Source organism: Emys orbicularis, chromosome 6 (genome assembly GCF_028017835.1).
Source record: "Emys orbicularis isolate rEmyOrb1 chromosome 6, rEmyOrb1.hap1, whole genome shotgun sequence".
In the NCBI taxonomy this organism is placed as follows: Eukaryota; Metazoa; Chordata; order Testudines; family Emydidae; genus Emys; species Emys orbicularis.
This window is the reverse complement of record NC_088688.1, coordinates 92,834,232-92,854,454: the sequence shown is the minus strand read 5'-3', so window position 1 is coordinate 92,854,454 and position 20,223 is coordinate 92,834,232.

The following is a 20,223-nucleotide window of genomic DNA, read 5'->3' as shown; positions in this document are numbered from 1 at the left end:
GAGACAAGGCTACCAGAAGACCAAACAGGCAAACGGACGCTCCGGATCCCAGCCCCACACATCCCGTTTCTACGAGGCACTGCATTCCATCCTTGGTGCGGCCGCCACCACTACCCCACCACTGACCGTGGACTCTGAGGATGGGATATTGTCGACGGCCGCTTCCTCGGAGATGTTAGCGGACGGGGAAGATGAGGAAGGAGATGAGGAGGACGAGGCAGTCGACAGCGCTTACAACGCTGATTTCCCCGACAGCCAGGATCTCTTCATCACCCTCACAGAGATCCCCTACCAACCCTCCCCAGGCGTTAACCCGGACCCTGAATCAGGGGAAGGATCAGTCGGTAAGTGTTTTAAACATGTAAACATTTATTTTGAACAGAACAGGAATATTAACAATGGGTTTTTCATGATTAGTTTGCCCTAGGCGCTTAACGTTTTAGTCCTTGGCAGTGCAACTACTGCAAAAGAATCTAACAATGTCCGGTTTATCATGATTAGTTTGCCCTAGGCGCTCTACTGTTTAGTCCTTGCCAGTGCAGCTACTGGAAAATAAGGTCTATATGTCCGGGGATAGAGCTGAAATCCTCATGGGACATCTCCACGAAGCTCTCCTGGAGGTAATTGGAAAGCCTTTTCATGAGGTTCCTGGGGAGAGCGGCCTTATTGTGTCCTCCGTGGTAGGAAACTTTTCCGCGCCAGGCTATCATCAAGTACTCTGGGATCATTGCCTTGCAGAGCATGGCGGCATACGGCCCTGGTTTTTGCTGGCTTTCACGCAGCATGCGTTCTTTCTCTGTCTCCGAAATCCTCAGCAGAGTGATGTCGCTCATGGTGACCTGCTTAGAATTAGGGGAATGTTACTATTGGGACTGCTTGCCTGTTCCTTTACATAACTGTAACCAGCGGTTTACAGCCACGCGGTGGAGGCGGGAGGGGGCAGCATACAGGGATCTTTCCCGGGGACAGCCGCGAGGGGGTGGGACAGGGGCAAAGTTCATGCTTGCCGGATTGCTGGCAGCAGGAACTGGCCAACGGTAGGAGCCTTGCTTTGAACGTGAAAGGAGGGCACTGCTATAATTTAAGTTTTAAGCAGCCAAAAGTCTACGGCTTACCATGTCAGCCTGCTACCCGAATTCCGCTGTCCTGCCCCGCTTGTCTGATCTCCACTGCAAGACCCCAGGCACTGAATGCGAAGGCCGAAAATTCGACCTTGTCCTGAGTGCGCATGTGATAGGTGCTGTGCATGGTCTTGTTCACAGAGAAAGACTATGTTCATTGTTCACAAAAATTTATCTTTGTGAGGAATTCACTCACTTTTTCCCATCCCACAGCTGCGACTGTCTCCCGACCTACCCCGGCATCCCCCTCCCAGAGGCTGGCACAGATTAGGCGGAGAAAGAAAAGGACACGGGACGACATGTTCTCAGAACTTATGGGCTGCTCCCGAGCCGAGGCGGCCCAGCAGACCCAGTGGAGGGAGAACATGTCGCAATACCAGCGATCACACAGCGAACGGGAGGAGAGGTGGTGGCAGGAAGACCAGCAGGCGACTCAAACGCTGCTTGAACTAATGAGGGAGCAAACGGACATGCTCCGGCGCCTTGTGGATGTTCTGCAGGACCGGAGGCAGGAGGACAGAGCCCAGCTGCAGTCTATCTCTAACCGCCCTCCCCTGCCACAAAGTCCCATACCCCCCTCACCCAAAGTCCCAAGAAGGAGGGGCAGCAGGGGCCGTGAAAACTGTCACTCCACCCCTACAGACTGCTCCAGTACCAGAAGGCTCTCATTCCCAAAAATTTGATAAGTCCTTTCCTTCCCGCCTCACCCAAGCCCCCGTCCCAGTTTCATCCCCTAACTGTGTAGTTGCTAATAAAAAATACGTTTCTGTTAATTACTGTTTCCGTCATGTTCTTTTAGAGGAGAGTGTGTTTGAAGGGGGGGAAGGGGGTTGGTAATGGGAGAGGACAGTCACCTTTACCAGGGTACAGACACGGGGGCCGGTTCACCAGAAGGTCACACACACATTGCAGTCACTAGGCACCCTGGTCAGCCTGGGAGGTGGTTTTCATGTTCTGTGGGGGGGGGGGGGGGGCTATGTGACTTTGTGGCGGGGGAGGGCGGTTAGAGATCTTATGCAGCGGTCCTTATCCTGGATCACAGAGCCACGCAGCAGGGGATCTGTAATCGTCCTCCCCCGCCACAAAGTCACATAGCCCCCACACACAGAGTCCCGAAAAGGAGGGGTGGCAGGCTCCGTTGAAACAACCAGTCCACCACTGCGGACCGCTCTAGGAGCAGGAGCCTGTCATTCCTCGAGTTTAGAAGCGTTCTTTCCATCACTACGCCCACTCCCCACCACAGTCTGCGTCCCAGTTTCAACACTTTACCGCGAAATCCATAATAAAGAAAACGGTGTTCATTAACAAAGTTGCATTTCTTTTATTTTTAAACGTGTGTTGGAAGGGGGGGAACGGGGTGAACGGGGTATGTAACTGGAGAGGATAGTCAACATTAACTGGGTAAAGAAACGGGGGCAGGTTCAGCTTCTCTTTAAACAAACGTAATAGTCACAGGTTACCCTGCTCACTGAGGAACCTAGCTTTCAAAGCCTCCCGGATGCACAGCGCGTCCTGCTGGGCTCTTCTAATCGCACGACTGTCTGGCTGGGCGTAATCAGCAGCCAGGCTATTTGCCTCAACCTCCCACCCCGCCATAAAGGTCTCCCCCTTGCTCTCACAGAGATTGTGGAGCACACAGCAAGCTGCAATAACAATGGGGATATTGGTTTCGCTGAGATCAGAGTGAGTCAGTAAGCTTCTCCATCTCCCCTTGAGACGGCCAAAAGCACACTCCACCACCATTCTGCACTTGCTCAGCCGGTAGTTGAACAGTTCTTTTTCAGTGTCCAGGGCGCCAGTATAGGGCTTCATGAGCCAGGGCATTAGCGGGTAGGCTGGGTCCCCGAGGATCACTGTAGGCATCTCCACATCCCCAAGAGTTATTTTGTGGTCCGGGAAGTAAATACCTTCCTGCAGCCGTCTAAACAGACCAGAGTTCCTGAAGACGCGAGCGTCACGAACCTTGCCCGGCCATCCGACGTTGATGTTTGTAAAACGTCCCCTATGGTCCACCAGTGCTTGCAGCACCATTGAAAAGTAGCCCTTTCGGTTAATGTACTGGCTGGCCTGGTGGTCCGGTCCCAGGATAGGGATGTGAGTTCCATCTATAGCCCCACCGCAGTTTGGGAATCCCATCACGGTGAAGCCATCTATGATCACCTGCACGTTTCCAAGGGTCACTACCTTTGACAGCAATAGCTCAACGATTGCGTTGGCTACTTGCATCACAGCAACCCCCACGGTAGATTTGCCCACGCCAAAGTGGTTCGTGACTGAGCGGTAGCTGTCTGGCGTTGCAAGCTTCCAGAGGGCTATGGCCACTCGCTTCTGGACAATCAGGGCTGCTTGCATCCGGGTGTCCTTGCGCTTCAGGGCAGGGGACAGCAACTCACAAAGTTCCAGGAAAGTTCCCTTCCGCATCTGAAAGTTTCGCAGCCACTGTGATTCATCCCAGACCTGCAGCACTATGCGGTCCCACCAGTCCGTGCTTGTTTCCTGGGCCCAGAATCGCCGTTCCACAGCATCAACATGACCCATTGCCACCATGATGTTCACGTCACGGGGTCCCGTGCTTTGTGAGAGGTCTGTGCCCCTCTCAGACTTAATGTCCTCACCGCGCTGACGTAGCCTCCTCGCCCGATTTCTCAGCATCTGCCTCTGGAAAAGGTGGATGATAAGGTGCGAGGTGTTGACAACGGCCATAACTGCAGCGATGATTGCAGCGGGCTCCATGCTCGCAGTGCTGTGGCGTCCGCGCTGTCACTCACCAGAAAAGTGCGCGAACTGATTGCCCGCTGGCGCTTTCAGGGAGGGAGGGCGGGAGTGACGGTTGGATGACGACAGTTACCCAAAACCACCCTCGACACATTTTTTCCCCCAGCAGGCATTGGGGGCTCGACCCAGAATTCCAATGGGCAGCGGGGACTGCGGGAACTGTGGGATAGCTGCCCACAGTGCACCGCTTCCAATGTCGACGCTTGCCCCGTTAGTGTGGACTCACAAAGTCGAATTACTGTCCTTAGTGTGGATACACACGTTCAACTTTGTAATATCGGTTCCACAAATTCGATTTAAGTAAAATTGAACTACTCTAGTAGTGTAGACATACCCTCAGAATATTTGTGTCCTAAAGATAATGATTTAAGACTACAGAAGGGAAGTTTAACAGTTCACTTTTGTTCATAGAAGAGAAGATGAATGAGTTGAAATACATGTCAAGTACATGAAAGGCAGATGATATAAAGTAAATAATCCCACTGACATTACAGTTAGGTATAAGTACTAAAATTATTTATATCTCTATTTGTTCTTTGTTCCAAATCCTCCCCAAGGAACACAAGGTGAACACGATGAGAAGTCCCTTACTACTGATTTAAATTATTCTCTACCTTCTGTCTATGAGTTCTAGCATATAACCCTGATGTATGTTTCTTATTAAGAGTGCTCAAAGGGTTGTGAACTTCACAAAAAGGCATGTTAAGGCATTCGTGGCAAAGGCAGGCTTAGGGGAAAAAATCCATGCCCTTCAATCTCCTCCTGATCAAACTGGATTCCCTTTAAAACTGGGAGGAAAGTATCAAAGCAAATCATTCAAGAAACTCCACATGATGTGGCAAACATTTAAAAAAAGAGTGAGTAATGTTTATTTATGTCAGTTTCACAGTTCTACACTTCTTTCTAAACTATTGCCTTTCTCTTTATCAGAGTAATAATAATGGAAATAGCTTACATTTACACAGGACCTTTTATCCTTAAGGATCCTAATGTGCTGTATAAACCTAAACTAATGTACAAATCTTACATAGTAAGCATATCACCTACCACCAAAATGCTGTGTGTGTGTGTGTGTGTGTGTGTGTGTGTGTGTGTGTGTGTGTGTGTGTGTGTGTGTGTGTGTGTGTGTGTGTGAGTGAGAGAGAGAGAGAGAGAGAGAGAGATGTGACAGCAATTTAACCAGACACACTGTACCAATGCTATACTATTTAGGAAGTGAAGTGAAGAACACTGTGTCCAATTGGAACTACAAGGGGAAAGAAATCAGGCAGCCCTTAATAACCCAACCTGAAGTTTGATGGGGATATAAGGATTAGCAATACTCTTCTTACAAGAAATAACATGGAATCTTTAACAACTACAAGTTTTTTCATCCCATCTGACCATATCCATCAGCACAGCACCCCTACCACAAAGCTAGAGCATTGGTTCAGTGCTCCATGCCAATATTACCTAGTTTTAGAAGTGACAAAACTACTACAGATATCAACATTACTATTTGGTCCCCTTACATTGGGAAGCTCCTGGATCTTATCTCCCACTCCATGAGGCTTCCACATTAACACAACTCCTACTTTCTTCCTATTTAAAATAGTTATTTTTGCTGCTGTTCCCTCTTTCTACCAAGAGTTTTTTGTGTTCCCATGTGAGGCACAGGGTCCATGCGTACCTAGGACTGACTGTTGGTTCAGGCTCAGAGAGAAGGATACCACCTACTGAATCACCATTTCCAGCAGCACCTGTGTGGGTCCTATGGATTTCACCAGCTGCTAACCTGACTGTGCTTTGCTTGTGCAACCTGAAAGGATCAATCCACAAGGCAGCAGGGCTACATATAAATTACAAGCATTGGCAGCTTTCACACTCTCTTTCCATCCCTAATCTAACAGCAGAATGGCAGTAATTTCCTAATGATCTGACTGGCTATAGTTTAATACTCTGCCAAGCTGTTCTCTGCAGAACAGGGGAAAATGCATTAAAAACCACCGTAATAGTCAAAGAGCATGAAACAGGCCCTGAAATGCTCCAAGTAAAAATGTTAAAAATAGCACTGAAGCACAGGAAGCTTTTATAGAGTTCTTTATGAGTGGGGATCACATTCATGGAAAGGGGGTTGGAATCCCTGAAAGTGAGTATCTAAAGATAATTCCATATAGCACATCTTAGCACTACCTATAGACTCATAGAACCATAGGGTTAAAGGGAACGCAAGGGTCATTTAGTCTAACCCCCTATGAAGATGCAGGATTTGTTGGATCTAAACCATCCAAGACAGGTGAAAACCTTTGAAAACCTCCAGTGAGGGAACTTTCATGTATCAAAACAGCAGCTCTGTGGCTGTAAAGGAAAATCACGCCTCACCAATCCATTAGAATTCTTTGAGGGGGGGTCAACAAACATGTAGTAAGGGTGATCCAGTGCATATACTATACTTGAACTTTCAGAAAACCTTTGACAAGATTCCTCTCCAGAGGCTCTTAAGCAAAGTAAAGCAGTCATGGGATAAGAAAGAAGGTCCTCTCATTGAGCAGCAACTTGTTAAAAGACAGGAAACAAAGAGTAGGGATAAATGACCAATTTTCAGAGTGGAAAGAGGTAAATAGTGGTGTCCCCCAGGGACCAGTGCTGTTCAACATATTCGTAAATGATCTGAAGAAAGGGGTAAATAGTGAGATGGTAAAATTGGCAGATGATACAAAATTAATCAAGATAGTTAAGTCCAAAGCAGAGTTACAATGGGATCTCACAAAACTGGGTGTGTGGGCAACAAAATGGAAATTCAATGTTAATAAAATGAAAAGTGATGTGCACATTGGAAAACATAATCCCAACTATACATACAAAATGATGAGATCTAAATTAGCTGCTACCACTCAAGAAAGAGATCTTGGAGTCATTGTGGATAGTTCTCTGAAAATTCAATGTGTGCGGCAGCCAAAAAAGCGAACAGAATGTTAGGAACCATTAGGAAATGGATGGATAATAAGACAGTAAATATCATAATGCCACTGTGTACATTCATGGAATGCTCATATCTTGAGTACTGCATGCATTTCTGATCACCCTTTCTTTAAAAAGATATATTAGAATTGGAAAAGGTACTGAGAAGAGCAACAAACGTGATTAACGGTATAGAACAGCTTCCATATGAGAAGAGATTCAAAATACTGGAACTGTTCAGGTTGGAAAAGAAACAACTAAGGGGGGCTATTATAGAGGTCTATAAAATCATGAAGGGTGTGGAGTAAGTGAATAAGGAAGTGCTATTTATTCGTTCACATAACACAGGAACCAGGGGTCACCCAATGAAATTAATAGGCAACAGGTTTAAAACAAACAACAGGAAGTACTTCTTCATGTAATGCACAGTCAACCTGTAGAACCCCTTGCCAGGGGATGCTGTGAATGCCAAAACTATAACTGAGTTAGAAAAGAATTAGATATATTCATGGAGAATACTCCCATTAATGGCTATTAACCAAGATGGCCAGAGATGCAACTCTAGGTGTCCCTAGCCTAGAAGTAGCGAGTGGAAGACAGGGATGGATCGCTTGATGATTGCCCTTTTCTGTTCATTCCCTTTGAAGTACCTGGGCTAGATGGATCATTGGTCTGACCCAGTATGGCCATTCCAGGGCCAGCTCCAGCATTTCTGCCGCCCCAAGCAAAAAAAAAAAAATCGTGACCGGCGGCAGCAATTGGGGGGGGGGGGGGGAAAGGCCGCGATCAGCGGCGGCAGTTCGGCGGCAGGTCCTTCGCTCCTAGAGGGAGTGAGGGACCTGCCGCCCCCGAATTGCCACACGTGCCGCCCCTCTCCCGTGGCCGCCCCAAGAACCTGCTTGTTAAGCTGGTGCCTGGAGCCGGCCCTGGGCCATTCTTATGTTCTTATGTACACCTGCCTCTGGGGGTTACTATGAATTCTTCCCAGGGAGGCTCAGCCAAATCCAAAGAAAACAGAGAGGGATTTTTTTTTCTTTCTTGGCTAATCATTTGCACTTAGTCCTAAGCAAAGAGTAAAGAACTTACTATTTAATAGATGTCCCTATGTTTTGGCTGAGTTCTGACTGGAAACAAGTCAGGAAAATAATATAGGTTGCCCCCTGTCCTCTTGGCAATAATATGCACTTTTTTGCACCACACCAAAAATAATTCATCAGCTGCTGTCATTTTATAAGGTTTTTCCATCTTGGGGAAGCCCAATGAGTTTTCTGTACCATAAGGGACAAATGGGTTTCAAAACAACAACAACAACAAAAAACTGGAAAAGCATGCTATAGTAACAGATGAAACCAATTGTAATTTGCTAGTATATCACAACTGTGAATGCTTGTACAGCCTCTGTATATAGGGGAAAGAAAAATAGACTAAGTGATTTGTAAAGAAAATGCATAATTTAGCTCGGTGAACTTGTTTTTTAGCTTTGAAAAGAAGAGCCCTGCTTCAGAAACCTGGCAAATGCGATCTGATATTTTCTCAGTGCTACACACCCTATGCCACTCTCTAGAAATGTTAAGCAACAATAACAACATCCACTTTCTTAAATTCAAGGAGAGAGAAGCAAGAAAGCAAAGACTATGAGATTATCAGGTTTCTTTGGGGGGACAGGCCATATTTTTGTTTAGCTGGTCAAATGAAAATTTGAAACCATACAATTAGACTGTTGTTTATACATGATTAACCATGAGCTCATTGGAATTTACCTGCCAAAAAAGTCAGAAAGGTGATCAGTGCAAAAAGAAGCTGTTAAACAAAGAGACACAAGCCCCACAATACATTACATTGCATTTTTCACTTGTGAGTAAAGGATCTGGTCTTTCAGTCCCTATATTCATGTAACTGTTAATGGGAAACTTTTGCCTTTCAATTCCTCTAACTCAGAACTGGAAGGGAGTGAATATTGTCCGTGGTAAATTTTTCATTATGCTTTTGTTTTTTTGAAGAAGGGGTGGGGTCACAATCTCGACCATCAAGGAAACATTAGTTATCAACTAGGAATCTGCTATCATCAGCTCTCACCATTTACGTTCCTTTGTTAATGCACGGTGAGTGTACCGGTGTGTATAAAATACTACCAAAGCAGAAAGGTAGCATTTTACACTCCCTTTACACAGATGTAAATGATGACACAGGTTCAGTGGAGAATCAGCCCTATCTTCTTTAACTCCAACTGAAATCAATGGGAGCCTTTCCCCCGACTTCAGTGCGTTTTGGATTAGGCCTCAAATTCTAAGGAAAACTAACATTTATGAAACAGTGAATAATATTCATTATTTGAAATGATAAGAGGATCCTATTTCGCCTCTCACTCATACTGGTGTAAATCAGGAGATACTCCAGTGAAGTCAATGGAATCATACTCATTTAAAACTGGTGAGAAGGCAGAATTGTTCCAGAATTGGCTGAAAGGAATAATTGCAGATAAGTAGTGAATAATTTATTCCAAATCAACATAATACATGTAAATCAAAACAGTTTCCCCATCAATAATTAACATTAATAATTAACAAGTGTAAACAGTAAAAATATTTTATGGAAATATTTTAATCCATCCATTTCCTCATTCCTCAGCCTGACTATTTCCTTCTTTACCCTTTGTATTTGGTTAATAGCTAAGCCTCCCTCATCTCTGACATGCAATAATACGCCACTGCAATCTTCCCAAGAATGTGGCCAATATGTACAGAATACAAGAAAATCTAACTGCCGTACTTTGGCAAACTGAACTTCAGATAAATAGATCATCTTGTTTAAATCATTCTCATACCATTTTGAGAGGGCAAGAGGAAGACTTTTTGTTTAAACATATTTTCTTCTAGCAGGAGATGTTGATGTAAAAACCAGTTAATTTTTTGTCCCCAAGTCTTGGTATCTGCTAGTTGTGTAATGTTACCCACATCATATCCTCAAACAATGCAACTATTTTATCTTGTTTTTCTAACTGAAAACTATTTTTAAAAATCGACAAATGATAGTACATCAAAAATGTCCAACTAGGCCAAAACTGTTTTAATGTTCAATATTTTGAATTAGACACCACACCAAAATCCAAATCAGTCTTCCAATTAAATAAATGGTGTATTATCTTCATAAAAAAAATTAAATTAATCATTCTTGCATTGTCCATTCATCACAGAAAACCCAAACAATTCTTATAGTGATGCACTTCTGAGTTATGCAATATTACATAAGATTTTTGCATTAATTTAATTGGTCAGTATGAAAATGTATATATTGAAAGGATAGCATCATCTTAAAAAAAACACACTTCAGTCAAATTCTTTTACCTAATATTGGTAGAAGTGACTCCTAAGATGACTGCAACAGACAAAAAACTTTTTCTCTATTTTTTCAGTCTGTTTACCTTGTGCACTTGATAGCACTTTGTGAATACTCACAATTTCCCCTGTATAGTCAGTCAGTTTTGCCTGTTGTTTGTGTGGGTCTCTCATCCAGCAATAAAGAAGGGAAAAATATTTTCCAGAATGAGATTGTGAAACTATAAAAATTGGCAGGATGACTCAGGAGCCAGTGTAGTACCAGAAATTATTTGAACACATTCTTTTAATCGGCTACATTTCAAGTCAACAGTGCCCCTCTGAACTCCCTTCCATCACTCCCACACCACAGCGTAGTTCTTCATGGATTGTACATCCCATCTAACGCGTACACCTTTGCTACAGCTAAACACTGCCTGCAAGGTTCTGTTCATATGGATCACACAGAAAGGCCATGAGCCTTTACAGTGGTTGCGGCTGGAAAAAATCCTGATGGGTCACTTAGAAGGGGAAAAGCCCACTCCTATGCCTCTAAGCTGCCTACCAACTCCAGTCAGGTCCTTCCCCTAGATCCTACAACCCCACCATTGCTGACTTCTGGGGAGTTGGTGACTATCCCCATGCTTCCTCCTTGAGCACAGTGTCCCCCCCCCCCCCGACATTTTCTAGCTGCAGGAGCCACCAGGTAAGAGCCACTGCCCTCCACACCTATCAGGCTCTTCGGGGGACAGAAAGCAGCTTGTACCTTCCTCATAAAGCAGAGAAGGAGGGAACCTCCCCTCCCTGCCCCTCAGAAGACAGCAATGTTAAAACTGGAGTGGTGGTCTCCCTGAGCCTTTTAGGAAGAAGCAGGAGAGATGGAGGAGGAGCCCGAGGATGGTACCTACTGCATCAATCCAGGTCTGCGAATCTTTGAGAACTTGGGACTGGTTCACAGGTAGGGCTAATGCCCAGAACCGAACCTGACTTCAGGAGGGCTCAGGGGTTGTAGCTGAACTACACTACATTTAGCCAAAATTTCATTTGATCTCATAAAAATTTCTGAGATATTTATACCCACATACTTCAGAGCACAAGCCAGCCACTAACTGCTTTGCCAAGAAACAATTTTACTGCGTGTCACGTGAAGCATGGTGGAGGTTCTCCTAAAGAACCCAGCTCCTGGAGTTATGTGACTATGTGAGAGTCTCTGCTTTTTTATTTTATTTTCCCATTCAGTTTCTAGCCCTCACAGTTACAGAGAAAAGCTTGACACATAACCCAACTGCATCCAGCAGGCTCAGAAACCAGAAAACAAATAAAAATAACTGATTTTTTAAAAAATCTCATGATTCTTAAACTGATTTTTTTTTTTTTTTGAGGCCTTACTCCTGAATTTTGAACACTTAGGATTGGCAACACTGTGTTAGAAAGAAACTTCCTCTGAATCATGTGGTACTGGCCACACTCAGAAACAGAATATTGAACTAGACAGACAAATTGTCTGCCCCGTTATGGCAATTCCTATGTTCTTAACTGTTTACACAGGCCTTATCTTTACTATCATGAACAATAGTCCAGGTAAAATACAGTCAGCAGAGATCTATGATTACATTTTTTATTATGAGAAAATTGTATGTTCATAAAGTAAAAGACCTTCAGTACTTGGCATCTTGGAAAGGCAGTTTCCTTTGCTACCAGAGCACATTTGGTAAATTAGCTTGCATTAATTTCCAAAGCTATTTGCAGTTCAGTTCCATGAGGTAATCAGGCATGTACTTTCAGCAGTGCAAATGTGAGACGAAGGAGACTGACAAAGCATCATGAAGAACAATGTCTCCCTTCAAGTGGAACTGGGGTAAAAAATTATCCAGCACTGACCGGTGCAAACAATACCATGCAGGTAATTAACTTGGCTGGTTCAAAGCAGACAGCAATGAGATCACCTACTTGGAAACAATTTTTAGCGTCTGAGTTTAGACAAATGAAAACACTGGGTTTTCTAATGGCTAAACTAAGAATGCACAATAAAATGTGAACTTTGTGAGGCTTCCAGGAGAAAATGCTGTAGCACAAAGACAATTTGTCTGAAAGTTTTTTCACTTAGCTCTGGAGTCCGCATATATATTTATAACATTTCATATTAATTATGTATTGGTATTTACATTAGCAAGACCCGCATTGATAAATAGTTATTTTGGAAGTGTTGTTTTGTTTTGGATTTTTTCTCATTTTGCATAAGGACAAATAAGTTATTGGTTAACTCCACGTACCAGTCAATGTTAAACGGAAGGACTGGGAATCTTTTAATGCTCTTCTTTTTCACTATCAGTAAAGCTGCAATGAGTAGCTCTTAATTAATTATCAGCAATATTGGATAAAATGAGCTCTATGCAATATCAGTTTATTGTCTAAACTGATTTGCCAGCTGTTCCTGTTATTCTGCTTGACATGACATAGTGCACGGAATATCTGTATTCCTCTATTACAGCAGATCTCTTGCCCTCCATCTCAGCTCCAGGCCAACACCTATTTCACTGCTGTATATGTACCCTATGAGCTTTACAGATAGACAACTAACCCAGACATTTTCAGGTATAAAGAACTTTTATTCTTGAAAGATGAATAAACTACTTTCTCCCACCCATTTATGACATACTATTTTTCTTCTCACATACACCAGTATAAATCAGAATAACTCCACTGAAGAAAAGGGAGTTATACAGGAGTTAAAGCAGTGTAAGAACAGAATCTGGCCCTCCATCTCTAGATAGCAGAGTAAAAGTAGGACAATTACAAATCTTCATCTCTTATTACTAGTCAGAACTTTAAAGTTTAGTTGTTACAATATCAACACAAAGAAAACTTTGAATATCATCAAAATGAAAACAAACACACATGAAAGAACAAGGAAGCGTAATGGAAGTCAGGACAATGGTTCTCATTCCTGACTCTGCCACTGATTCCGTGTCTGATGTTGGGCAAAACAAGTGTACAGTATTAGGGCTCACTTATATGTGCACCATTTATCATGCAAACTAAACTGCTTGAGCGGTTAAATACAACACATATCATGAAAACTTTGGGCTATATAGTATATTGAATAGTACAGCTCAGCGAAACATGTATGAGAAAGTCACTTTGAAATTAAACAGAGTTGCAGATAGCCACAAAATAAAGCTGGATGTAGCCATGATGTATTGGAAGATGTCACATCAGTGGAATTCATCATCATGTATTGATGCGACATCACCAGGAAGACACTGCAAAGCAATATTAGGACATTGGACAATGACCATGGGCAGCCTAATTTTTGTAAAGAATGATTTTTGCAAAAAATATCTTTAATAATTTCAAAGTGAAACTATACTATCTTGTACATAAGAACAGCAGACTATGGACATAAACAACAAGCCAACACTTTACAAAACCAATGTCTTAGACTGCTACACCACTTCACCTCCCACAACACCTCCCAAGCAATATCATTTACTTTTCACTGTACCTCTGTGCTTTTCTTTAGATAGGGGATATATTTTTGCAATATCACATGAAATTCTTCAGGTTTGTCATTAATCTTATATATAGGCTGCTCATATGAGGCAATTTCTGTCATGCCAGCATCCCAATCTTTTAGAAGTGGGACACAAGAGCTTTTCCATTTTGGAACAATCACTCTTTTTGTACAGCCACGGGTAACTGGAGTTCATTTCTGAAAAGACTTTGTAGTTTCAGGTAGCGAAACACAGCTCTGACTCTGACAGTAACTTATGATTCCTTGCTCTCTCCAGAGGTCAAAATTGTGCCTAATAAGTACTAACTAGCGCGGGGACAGCCTCCCTGGTGTGCACAGGGAGAGCGCATGTTGCAGCACCTTTAAAAGAGTGCAGTATGTACTCCCCTCTGCAGTCAACTAGCTTAGATGGCTTGTGTGGAGGAGGACATGACCCTGCTTCAGCCAGTCTCCCACCAACATAGCACTGTCCATACCTGCTCTTATGTTGGAGTAACTTATGCCATGCAGGGGAGTGGTTTATTCACACCCCTGAGTGACATAAATTCTGCCAACATCAGCTGTCGTGTAGGCAGAGCCTCAGAAGCAGAACTCCAGTGGTCTGTTACAATTTACATCAGCTGAGGATCTACCCCCAAAACACTGCAGGGCTACTGCACAGGTGATGCAAGAATAGAGAGGTTCCTTGCTCCTCCCTCACCTAGAGCAAGGCCCAGTCTCACTCTTCACATTTTAGCAGGACAGTCCAATCTTATTCTCACCTCACCAACACAAATCATTGTCTAGCAGGACACCAATGAAGACGTGTGCAATGAACAAGCATACAATTAATGATTTGTCAGATTTTAAATTGTGATTGCAATAGAAAATTTCTAGTGAGTCTTTTAGTATAGACCAGAATATTGGAGTACTGTTTCTCAGTAAAGTATCTCTCTCTCTCTCTCTTTCCCCAAGAGACTGACATGCACAAGTAGGACAAAACAGGCCAACTGCCACCACATAAGTTGAGAGGATGAAAGTTTTAACATTGACAGAGTTACAGGAAATGGCAGAGGTGTTATGCATGCAGGAATGCGTAAATAACTTGACATCATTACACTAAATCCCTACCTGCTTCCCAAGTTAAAGACATGGCGCAAGGATGCTACATTGCTGTAACTTTTAAACCTGGAGTGCTTGAGTTAAATATTCCACATCTGAGCTTGCAGGAAATTTAAGTGGCGATTTCCTCCTCTATGCCAGTAATGCGAAAGTGCTGCTGATGTAGGTTCCATGTGGGATCAGGAACAGAGCAGGGCATTTTAAAGAGACAGCTTCTTTTTTCTTATAGTTATCACCTATGCATAACCTCTGCCTAAAGCAAACCAGCATTAAGAGCAAAATTTAATGTTGTTTCACCTAGAAGATTATATGAGTATGTTATCCTAGATGTCAATTTAACCAGGCAGAAATAATAAGCATGCAGCCCACATAACATATGTATTCTAAGGGCTTTATGCTCAGTTAATTAGTTTAGCTATTGCTTTCATGGTTCATTTACAAGCTTCATGCTTCATTAAATATCAATACATCTCATCACCTCAAAAAAACTTTTCAGTAAAAATACAATTGTCTTTTCAAGTGATAATCCTGTTAACTGATATATACATTTCAAGCATGTCTATCAGACACTATCAAAGTTTGAATTTCTACAGTAGCAGTATCTTGAAGCGGTAGGCAAATCTCAGGCTAGGCTAAAATGGGAAAAGAAATATTTTTTTAGAAGTGAATGTCTTTTGTATAGAAAAACAAAGACGCGTAGTTTTCAATATTAAATAAAGCAATGCCCTGATCACTACATGCTCTGCTCAAGCCCCTCCATGATACCAGCTTAGCAGTTCTTGGCATTCCTGCATGGAAGAAGGATAGTCTTGGCTTTCCTTTCTACAAATCAGAGAAGCTCAGTTCCTGCAGAGGTAAGCCCTTTTACACAACATATAATTAGCCTGTGGAATTTGCAGCTGTATGGTATCACTGAGGCCACGAATTTAACAGGATTTAATAAAGCTGTTAATGTGGCCAATGAGAACATTCCCAGCGACATTAGTTAGGATGAACAATTTTTATATAAGGGACATAAACCCTTGTGCTTCAGGACATATACCAGCCTCTGAGTGGTTTAGGAAGTACCTTCACAAATGGGCAGGTTATCCATAATTGCCAACACTGAGGATTATTGCACCTTCCTTTGAAGTTTATACAATCATCCTCACACTCCATGTTGTTTTGTGGTCACTACTGCAGATTATATTAATACAAACAGAAAATGGTCTCATTCTAATAGTCTTAATTACACTGACTTTTACAGGCCAGCCATTATCAGCATTCTTCAATTTATGACCTATTTATGTTCCTTAAAAGCTGAAATGTTACTACATCATGAGCCACACAAAACCTTCCACTTGTCTTTCCACTCTTATCCCATCAAGTCACAGGGAGGCAAACCCTGGGAAAATTATACAAACAACCACAAATATTTAAAACATGCATTGTCCCTACATGCTTCCACTCATCCCAAAGCTTTAGGCATTTCTCTTTCAGTTTTATTCTTTCATTAGCCCAAGGCATGCTAATTAACTGGAATTTCCCAGGGCTTTTGTTGTTGTGACAAAAAAAAAAAAAGCAAGCTCATTCCTTCATGTTAAAGTGCATCCATCTACCTTCCACAAAGCTAGTGGGAATAAGAGGTAGGATTAAGACCACTTGAATGAATCAGGCCCTGTAAAGACTACTCCAGTTCCTGCCCTCAGTCTTCATTCTTGCCAAAACTGATTTATGGAGAATGACATCTTAACCACAGCTTTTATTGCACCAAGCAGGAGGCTGCTGAGTTTACATTGTTTGGGATCTGAAATTGGCTACTGAATAACATCTAATGTAAAGATGTAGGAAACAATATTGGCATACCAAAGCAACTGTGTGCGTATGTGTATGGGGTGGAGGGTGAACAATCTGAAAGATGACAAGAATTTTTCATGGCTGGACGCGCATAAAAGCCAGGCATATGCATGTGCTGCACTAGAATAAAACACCTTTGTTGAAAAGACAGAAAGTACTCTTGATGGAGACTGAAATCTTGTAAAGAAGGGCTGTAACCAGTGGACTGTGGGCAGTCAGAATTTTGTTTCTCTCAATTTTGCCTCTAAAAGTAAAGAGCAAGAGCAGCTTGAAATAAATTTAATGTAGCCAACTCACTATATGACTATGGGTACAATTTTCAAATGTACCTAAATGATTTAGGAGCCTAGGTCCCATTTGCAAAAGTGATTTAGGCATGTAGGAGCCTGAGTCTCCCTGGAAGTCAATGGGACTTGGGATCCTAAATCACTTCAGCACATTTGAAAATGCTATCCTATACAGTTATGTGATCATCTTTCATTGTAGGATTTATAGTGCATTTACCATGGTATTCTGGCTTGATTTTCATTAATGGTGGACACACAACTTTCCCTGAAATTAATGGGAGCTGAGGGGGCTCAGCATCTCTCAATATCAGGTCCTGTTAATAATTTAACTATTGATTTATTATTTTATTATCTATAGCACTTGAAATGTACATAAAGCTTCTCAGCTTGTAAAATATATATAAAAATTGTTAATTACAGATGACATGCACCCCATTCTACAAGACACAAAACAGAGGCTACCCTTGCCTCTCGGGCAGTTAATTAAACACTGCACATATGCGCACGCACATGCCTTTAGCTCCAAGGCCCAAATGAATTTCAGTCTATTTCATTCTCCTGGGAAATAAAATTTAAAATGAAGAAAAAACTAGGGTGACCAGATCTCCCGATTTTTGGGTCTTTTTCTTATATAGGCTCCTATTACCCCCCCCCCCCCCCGTCCCAATTTTTCACATTTGCTGTCTGGTCACCCTAGAAAAAACTGCATGAAAAAAACCACATCTTAGCACATAGGTAAGTCTCGTAGCTATTCACACTGTAGATGCTTTACATTGTATCTACAGCTGTCTACATTTCGAGCAGGGGTGTGATTCCCAGCTTGAGGAGAGATACTCATGCTAGCTCTCATCCAGCTAATGTGTTAAAATAGAGTGGAGCAGCACAAGTGGGGGGATGGGCATGCCAAACCCCAAATATGTGCCTAGGGTCTTTGAAGGGTACCCTATCTTATCTGAATCTATTTGCATAGCTATATGTAAACTTCTCATTGTAAACTACATATTTTAAACAACAGCATATGGTTGCTAGCACAGTAGCACCATGTCATTAAAAAGACTGGAGGTGGACAAGGGGTTTTAGCACTTGGACTGGGCAGTGCTTTGGAAACTGGGATGTTTGTGAAAAAAGCAAAGGCAGTAACGGGTGGGGTGGGGGGAAGATAGCAGGAGTACAAAGAGGAAGGAGGAGAGATTGGGATGGAGAAGAAAAGCAGCAGTGGTAAATCTTAATTTTTTTTTTTTTTTTGAAACATCCCGCTCCCTCTACCTCATTTGACTTCACAGAGTCTGTGAAACGCCCCTCTCCCCAAAGGAGTTGCTGCATCAGCAGTTCAGACACTGTGTACGCACTGGCAAAGTGCAAGCACTGAACAGGCTATGGTTATATACACACCTATCATTCCTATTACAGGCACTGACATATGTCTGTACAGATGCTATGCAGATCTGTCTAACATTCACAGTGCATGTATAAGTAGAGGTATACTGCAAAGCATATTATCGAACCTTGAATTGAACTATGTAGGCATATTCCAGGCAAAAAGAGACATACTGAAGGCATATGTCTGGTCCTTAAAAGGTATTGCTGCAGGCACTGGGCAGTCACTACTAGACAGTAATGTTCCTTGTAGCTGCATATTTTTGGTGAAATAACAATGGACTGGGGAGCACATAGCAATAACAAACAGTGACTGAGTGTCTTGAAGAGCAGGCACTGAGAAAACTAAAAATCAGGAAAAAACTAGTAATTCTTAAAAACTGGCCGATCTGGGGAAGATGCTCTTTGTTATTTATGGGGCAAATTTGCCATAATAGCTTCTGTCTTTTAGTACAAAGAGAACAGTTGCTGTGAAGGATCTGGGCTAATCTCAGTCTCTTTTGTGATTGGGTTATCACAAAACATACAGCAGTAAGCAGGGGAGTTCAGACACCACAGTGAATATGGCCCTGGAAATGCCACCAGTTAGATAGCTTTGGTGAAGATTCGTTTGCATTTTGTTAGTCATGTCCATATAGGGTGACCAGATGTTCCATTTTTAAAGGGACAGTCCCGTTTTGGGGGACTTTTTCTTATATAGGCGCCTATTACCCCCCGCCCCTGTCCTGTTTCTTTACAGTTGCTATCAGGTCACCCTATGTCCATACAAATTTAGACCCTCCACACAAATCATTACATAAATGGATACTAAGTTGCGATATTTTAAGCAATTAAGATATTCTGTAGGAGAGACAGGCCAAAATAATTCTTAGGAGAATCAAACAACAGTAAACTCTAACATACAGGGTTAAAAGCAATAACATACCTTCTGCAATAAAAATAATTTAAACTCTATTATCAGTAAATTATATTGCACCTTAACATCTGAATAGTTTGCTATTGATGCCACATAAAGCATACATGCTGAGTTTTTCTTTTAATTGTTCATAAAAATAACAGTGATAGAAATTCTAGTAGTTAACATACCAGACTCCTTCTAACAGAGTTGTCATGTTCTGCTCCAGAATAATCTGGGGCTTTTTGAATGTTCAAAGAATATAAGCATCTCCTGTATGTTATTTTTCCAACTTCTTTACAAAACTATTTCTACTTATTTAACATGTCTCTTCTATTTGGGAGTATGTCTCTAAACTGTAAATTAACCTTCTTTCAAACTTATTTTTAACACATGAATCTCCTGGAAGACTCTCTTATGGAAAAGTCTGAAAACAGAATTTAATTGGGATAAAATGAACTAGTTTTCCATAGCAATTATTCTAAAAACCTAGAGAGTATAATGCAGAATATATGTTTTTAAACCATTTCATAGAATTCTATAGCAAGGATATAATTTTCTATTAAACTCTATAAAGTGTTTATATTTTCTACTAAGTTCTATAGGACTTTTCCACAAAGACTAAAACGTGAGCTACTCCAATGGAAAACTACGATTTTTTGCTTCATGCTTTAAAGAGAAGCACATTCAGAGATTCCAAAGCCACAAGGGACCATAAATTGTTTATATGCTCTGGAGACACCCTCGCAGCTTCATAGATACTAAGGTCTCAATCCACAAAACATTTACGCATATGCTTAACCTTAAGTATGTGCGCAGTCATTCAAGTCAATGGGAATACTTGCATGATTAAAGTTAATGTGCATACATATTTTAATATGCTCGCTCTGCATAGTGCATTTGAATGTTTTGATGGGCAAGAGGAGAGCCCTTCACTCACAGTGAGTAGTGCCTTACTCCACTAATAGCCCCATTTCTTTCCATAAGACTATCTTTGGTGTAAAGTAATATTCATCATGAATAATGGATTCACGATCTGGCCCTATAATATTTTCTGGATCAA